The 7,473-nt window shown below is 45.6% G+C and overlaps 1 pseudogene; it reads right to left on the bottom strand.

Annotated features, from left to right (window-relative positions):
- Nucleotides 1-6,828: 6,828 nt before the first annotated feature.
- LOC146820778 (small ubiquitin-related modifier 3 pseudogene) lies at nucleotides 6,829-7,098 on the bottom strand (annotated as a pseudogene).
- Nucleotides 7,099-7,473: the final 375 nt, after the last annotated feature.

Raw genomic sequence — 7,473 nt, 5'->3', positions numbered from 1 at the left:
AAACTGAATCTTTTTTCCTTGAGAGGAAACTAACTCAGTCTGCGGCTGCCAGGCCACCCCCAGAACACCAGACATCCCTACCGGGTACAGCCACTACCGCCATGTTCCTGCCATGATCCCGCTCTTCAAGCACTGCAGCCCCATGGCTCAGCTTCCCTGTAGTTCTCTGATGTTCCAGCTTAGCAGCCCCTCTGCACTCCTGGTTTCACCAGCTTACCTGGCGAGGATATAGCGACAGTTCCTGCGGCAGCCGTGAGCCAAGACCAGGGACAGCTGCAATCAGCGTGGCCATGACTGACCAGGGCGCCTGGTCCCAAACTCATGGCTCCTGTTACTGGTTAGTTAGGTGCCCGGTGACTGCAGGGAGGAACCTGCCGCAGTGTGTCTAGTGGTGTGTGCACTAGGATCTGCAGGAGAGTAGAGCATGGTGGAGTGCAGGAGTAGCCCTTTTAGCAGCACTTGCAGCTTGCAATCACCTAGCTCTTCCGTGCGCCCCCACCATGACCCCCGCCCCATCTTCTTGGGCCCGTAAACTTAGACCTGGATATTTCAGCACTGGATTGCATAGGACCTAAAGGATGGTAAAAGGTCAACATGAGGATTGTAACGAATCTCGATTTTAATCCCATGAAGCCACACCTCGGTTGTTCATTCACAGCAAACCCAAGATGAATTAGTTAGCACCACCTTTGCTCGCTACTTTGCTCGTTACTCATCCGGGTTTAATCAGGGGCCAGGGCTACAAGCCCCAGGCTTCCCAACCTATCTACAAAAACCAACAAGCACCAGGGCATTACTTAAGGCGCTTGTGGAACCCGGAACGTGTAACGAATGGCGTGAGGCCGGGGGAAAACCGGGCCCAAGTGGGTCAGTCTGCACCAATTCGTGCCAGGACAAGGTTGGGCTGTGCCCCCTCTCTTTCATTTGCACAAGAGGTTCTCGATTAAGCATCCTATCTTAGGTGAATGCTCAATAATTCACTATGGGCTAACATAAAGTGACTGTTCCTGCTACTGTGACTGCAGAGTTAACAACAATTGATAGCGTGCTGGAGAAGGTGGAGGAGGTCATAACTCGTGAAGTTGCCATGACTGAATGTCGTTTGTCACTTGACCAGGGGGTGAGTACTCGGGGGAGAAACAAGTACTGATTATGTTCCCATCACTGGTGCTTCAGCTAGTGCTGCAGAGGAGCAGTCAACTGCAGAAAATGTTGGCAATAATTACAACAGATTACTCAGTGCCATTAATAGTCCATCAGTTTCACCTAGTTTCAAAGCAATCCCGCAGTCAAGCCTAAAAATGAATATCTCATTTTTGCTCCCTACAAGCTGTAGATGGAGGCCACATCAACCCGGATCTTACACTTTTGAGCAATACTGTAGCAAATTCACAGAGATTGTACAGACGCAGCTTCACCCCCTCCTGGAAAAACTGAGCCACATCGAGTCACAGCTGGATAAATTGCAAATTGCTCAATCTAAAGCAAATCATTTTCCCCAAGCATTGAGCACCTGCAAGCATTGTAATTTAAATGCAACTACTTTGCCACCATGTTGCCAATACCTGAGAACTGTAGGATCAAAAATATAACAGCAGGTGCAACCTATGAACTTTTCCCTGTTACTAACTCAGCAGCTAAGGTCAACCCACCCAGAGAAGAAAACAATTTCTGGATTTCAACACACAGTTGCGTCAAAGGAAGTAACCATCAACATCAGAAAACAGCTATGTAGCTCAATATGGGCAACTCACTGCTCCCCAACAGGACGGGCATGAATCTGCCAACTTCCTCCTGCCCATATGGAGTGGTATTAGCAGGACTACCTCCCTTACAGCGGAACCAAATAGAGTCTTGGAACTAGCTGCGGAAATAGTATCCTACTGGCTAAGCATGCATAGAAAATTCAACTAGGCAGACTGTAATAAGGTCTTACAGTACGTACTGTGGGCTCCTAAAAAAAACATTGCTGGAGATTGCATTGTAGTTAATTTTCAAAACCCCATGTATGTGAAGAATTTACTGCAATACCAGGAAAGACGCGAATCTCACCCCACTGAAGTCGCCATTTTGCCTCTAGGTTTTTTTTATATGCCTGCAATGCTCTTTCCACTGCAAGGCACCAAGTAGCTTTGGAGGATAGTAAAACATATGCAGCCCTATCTGACCTGACTCCCTCTAAGTGAGCACACTAATTAGGAACCAGAAACTGAGCAGATTGACTACACACCTGCAAGCACAACACTGGTAATAAAATCCACCAACAATCCATCCAGTACTAGGGTCCTAAGTTGTAACATTGCAGGCTTTCGCGCCAAGTTGATTCTGACTGACTGACAATTATTTATTATTGACTTTGACATTAGGGGGCATATCTACAAGGCGGCGATAAAAAATTATCGCCGCTTTTGCGGCCGTTTTCGACCGAAAAGCGGCAATAAATTTATCGCTATATCAGCAAGGTCACGCTATCGCGTGAAACCTTGCCTTAGCGCCTGAATTCCGAACACCCATCTTTGCATCTCTAATGAGATGCAAAGTGGGCGTTCCTCCCCAGGTTAACGGCTAAGCGACATTTCTCCTATTATCAAGCCTCACGCAAAGCAGCATAGCGACAAGAAAAGTAGCGATAACCTCTGTTATCGCTACTTTCATTACACCTGCTTTGAAACTGACTTAGCCATGATATCCTATGGAAGGTGGATATCATGGCTAAGTATGTGAGGCCCTATCAGCAAGCTATCGCCAAACTTATTGGGATTATCGCTGGTTTTCAAGTGATAATCTCACGTTAGGCAGTTAGCGCTAGGATTTTTATCGCTTTTGAGATAAGCGTTGCTAATAGCACGCTATCTCAGCGATAAAAATCCACGCTAGCCGGCGATAATTATCCTAGCGCTAAGTGCGCTTAGCGATAATTATCGCTGGTTGTTGCTGATATGCCCCTATATTCTTTCAAGAACCCTCGGTGAGTGAACCAGTGTCCGACAGCGGCCATGAATGCTTCAGCAGGCCAGCTATACCCTCCAGTCAAGGGCATCCCTCTGAGGACGACCCATATGGATCTATTTGCATTTTTAAATTAAAGTCCAGGTCCTAGAAACACCTGGATGGGATTTTAAAGCTGTGACCCTAAAGGGAAATTTTAGTTTAAATGTACATTGCATTTTATTTTACTAGATGGTGACAGCACATTCAAGTACAGCAATGCTTACACTTCTGTTCTTAGTATTGTAATCTGCATATAGAGTCAACATAGCCTACAAGTTTAGCATATTTTCAGTAATCAAACAGATTTCACAACAGGTACTAAAACCAAAACGCATTACGCCCACTCCACAGGCATTCCCTCCTAAACTGGTGTAAAGATCTTAAAACCCACTACAGCAGAAATCAGTAGCGGCCCATGGAGGGAGTGCCGCGGTGCGCCGGGCAGGGGAGGGGCACGGTGGGGGGTAGTAAACTCCAGCTCACGGCCGACCGGAGTAATGTAAACAAATAAATAAATAAAACTAATTTCGTTGCGCTCGCTGAAACGACAAATGCGTTTCAACGAGTGCAATGAAATTCGTATTATTTATTTATTTGTTTACATTACTCCGGTCAGCCATGAGCCGGAGTTTACTACCCCCTACCCTGCCCCGCCCCGCCCACCGCTCCGCTGCACTCCCTCCACGGGCCGCTACTGACAGGAATGTATGTAGTTAATGACATTATTAGAAGACGCTGTAGTGGGCAGAAAGGAGTTCGATGAGCTACATGCTGGGGATAGGGGAGGAGAGGCGCCTGTTCAAAAACAACTGAGATAATTGGGCCACAAGTTAAAATATATATGACGGCTGAAAAATAACCTTTGTTTTGGCAATAGAAAAGAATTCCAAATGGTATGGTTTATGGTGTCAACTAATCCCTACAATGTGCAAATGGATACTGTACGCGAATGTGATCAAACATTTTGATATACTCCTCTAAAGTTTCAGAAATATTATGTATGATCACCATTTTTGTTTTACTATTTAATAACAAAATCAAGAACAGATGTGTAAGTGCGCAATAGATAAAGTTGAGTCCAATCATACACTTAACCGCAGTTCATGTGGTGGGGGTATTGCGGTTGTGGTCAAGTCTTGTTATACATGCCTCTGGACGCCCTTGGATATTGTTGGCTGTGAATGTGCTTATTTCCGCATTTCTGTCAGTCCACATTTTACTCTCTCAGGACTACTCATCTATCGGCCTCCTGGGCCTGATACGGCATTTAGATCTGCCCTGCCTGAAGTTGTTAGCGCCTTAGCTTTAAAGGCAGCTAACTTTAGCATAATTGGAGATTTAAATCTCCACTTTGATGCTACACACTCTCCTGCGGCAAATAGTGTTCATGCTGACTTGGAAGCCCTTCAGCTATCCCAGTTAATTAAACACAGCACTCATATTGGTGGGCATATTTTAGACCCTTTTTTCACTAATCTTTTGAAGGTGAAAGTGCTACCCCCCCAGGCCCATGCTTTGGACTGATCATTATTTAATAGAATTGCACCTTGTGATTGAGAAGTCTCCCCTGAGAACTGCTGTGCCTGCATCTTTTAAACGTCCTTGGAAAAAGCTAAAATTAGAGGATTTTCATCGGCTTCTTGATTCACATCCATTGGATTCTTTTATGGATGTTGAGGCCGGCTATGGTCACTTCTGTAACTGGTTGACAGGAGCTTTAGATAGTCTGATTCCTATGACTAAGAGTAAGCACCGCCGCGCCGAACCTAATCCCTGGTTTGATGACTCTCTCCGGCTCCTTAGAAAATCCTGCAAACAAGCAGAGAGAGCCTGGCGTAAGTTCTATCTGCTTGATAAAAAAGTTATGTATCATGCCAGGTTAAAAACTTACCATAAGGCGGTTTGTAAAGCTCGTGCAGCCTATTTTTCTCGTGCAATTAATATCAGTACCATTCCCACCAAACTAATTTTCAAGGTGCTTAAGGATTTGACAGCCAGTAAAACTCCAATTACGAACATTTGCTCAGCTTCTCATTGTGAAGGCTTGGCAACCTTTTTTGTAGAAAAGGTGGAGGCCATTTACCGTTCGTTCCCTGCTCCATCTATATCTTTGGAGAAATTGGATTCTGGCCGGAAAACTACTCTATCTCTATGCTCTTTGCCTGAGCTCTCGATGGAGGAATTCAATAAAATCGCAATGAAAGTTAAATCAGGTTCTCCCATGGATCCTTTACGTCCTTTTCAATTTAGAGAATCTGCGACTTTCTGCTTCCCCCCATTACGAGATTTGGTTAATCTATCTTTGAGGTCTGTCTCTGTTCCTGACAGTTGGAAACAAGCATTGGTGATTCCCATAATAAAAAAACCTGCACTAGACCCTCAGAAATTTGAGAACTATCGCCCCATCTCCCTTCTTCCTTGGGTGGCAAAATTAGCCGAGGTTCATGTTAACACTACTCTCTGTAACTTTATTCACTCTGCTAATATTTTAGACCCTACCCAGAATGGCTTTCGACCTGGCCATAGTACCGAGACTGCGCTCTTTTCTATGGTTGAGCACCTACGAACATTGGCGGACTCTGGCCAAACGGCAGCCCTTGTGCTCTTAGACCTCAGTGCCGCGTTCGACACCGTCTCCCACGCAATTCTACTACAGCGTTTGGTTGAGGTTGGTGTCGAGCACGCGGCACTTGAATGGTTTTGATCGTTTCTATCTGGTCTGGTTGCTACCCCGCCTTATCAGTCGAAACCCCATTCCATCACTCAGGGTGTTCCGCAGGGGTTGGCCCTGAGCCCCACACTTTTTAATATCTATGTCCAGCCGCTGGCTGTGGTTGTCAAGCGTTGTAACCTGACCATGGTGTCTTATGCTGACAACACTCAGCTAGCGGTTGCCATAAGTGGGGCTTCTGATATAGAGGCCACAAAGTTTCGTGAGGGAATCAGATCAGTGGCCTGTTGGTTGACTGAAAATTGTTTACAACTGAACGCTAAAAAAACGGAGGTGCTTATTATTGGTAAGCAGATCCATCTTTGGGGCGATCGCTGGTGGCCCTCTGAGCTTGGCCCGACCCCTCTTCCGGTCTCTGAGGTAAAGAACTTAGGCATTTGGCTGGATTCCAAACTCAGCTTCGTTCCCCACACCAAGAAAATCGCTGCCATCTGCTTTGGTACTCTTCGTAGGCTTAGACCTACTTTCAAATTTTTTGATGTCCCTACCAGACAGCTTATTGTACAGGCTACTATTCTGTCTCAGTTGGATTACGCGAGTTCTCTCTTACTTGGTGTCAATCAGGCTGAAATCTGTAGACTCCAGCGTGTCCAAAATGCGGCCACCAGGGCTCTGGTCGGCCTGCCGAGCTTTTGCTCGGCCAAAAAAACCATTTATGGACTTCATTGGCTTCCTGTATCCCAAAGGATCAAGTTTAAATCTCTTTGCCTCTCGTTAAAAATTTTGAAATACTCTTCTCCTCAGATTTTGGAACATCTTATTGTGCCGTATGTACCTTTGCGTACTTTAAGATCTTCTGGGCTCCATTTGGTCTCAGTCCGACGTTTTAATAAGGTTAGGGCTGGTGGCCACTCTTTTAGTGTGCTTGCCGCCAAGCTTTGGAATTCACTTCCTGTTCATATCCGGGCCTTAGATGACATTCTGATTTTCAGGAAGGCCATTAAGACCTTCCTGTTTTCTGTGAATGCTTAGCCTTGTCTTTGCCTGCCCATTGGGTTGCCTGTACGCCGATTTCTTGCTTTAAGCGCCGGGACGCCCCTTTGCTGGGGCAGCTGTGCGCTATACAAATCCGGCTAACATAACATAACATCTTGAAGACGAAAGGATTAACAAACTCCACCAGTCTGCTGTCGAAAAACATCAATAGTATCTTCATCTTCCATTTCCAGCTGTGCAGGCATATCGGTTTCATTAATCGGTTGACCATCAAATCGTAATCTAATCTGCCTCATCGGCAAGCCCTGTCGATCACAGTAGGCTTTCATTAGTTTATTTAGAGGTGCGTAGCGCTTAATTTTAAACTGGACCACTGATCCATCCTGACCTGCTACCTTATGGTTAATGTGGTCATTCTCAGTTTTCACTCCTTCCTGCATGGTTTTTGTATTTATTCGATCAATTTTTATAATAATAGTTTTTCAAATGCACCGAAATATAGGTAGCCAGCTTTATTTGATTTTTATTGATACTTTCAAGTCAGAGCATTGTAACTCAGGTCAAGAGAGGCATTAATGCAAGGCTAGGTGTTAGACATGGGGGTCGCTAGTTAGCTGAGCTAGGTACCTTAGGCCAAATAGGGACCCTTGCTTCCACGTCAGGGAAAGGAAGGACACCTTCTCAGATAGCCCCCCGCTCACACCCTCAGTAGCTTGGCACGAGCAGCCAGGCTTATCTTCAAGGCAAGTGTGTAAAGTATTTGCAACCACGCTCTCAGCAACCCAATGATGACACCACAAATGTACTCCACACGA

The sequence above is a fragment of the Triturus cristatus genome, chromosome 6 (genome assembly GCF_964204655.1).
Source record: "Triturus cristatus chromosome 6, aTriCri1.1, whole genome shotgun sequence".
NCBI classification, from domain to species: domain Eukaryota; kingdom Metazoa; phylum Chordata; class Amphibia; order Caudata; family Salamandridae; genus Triturus; species Triturus cristatus.
This window is presented reverse-complemented; position numbering and strand designations above follow the sequence as displayed.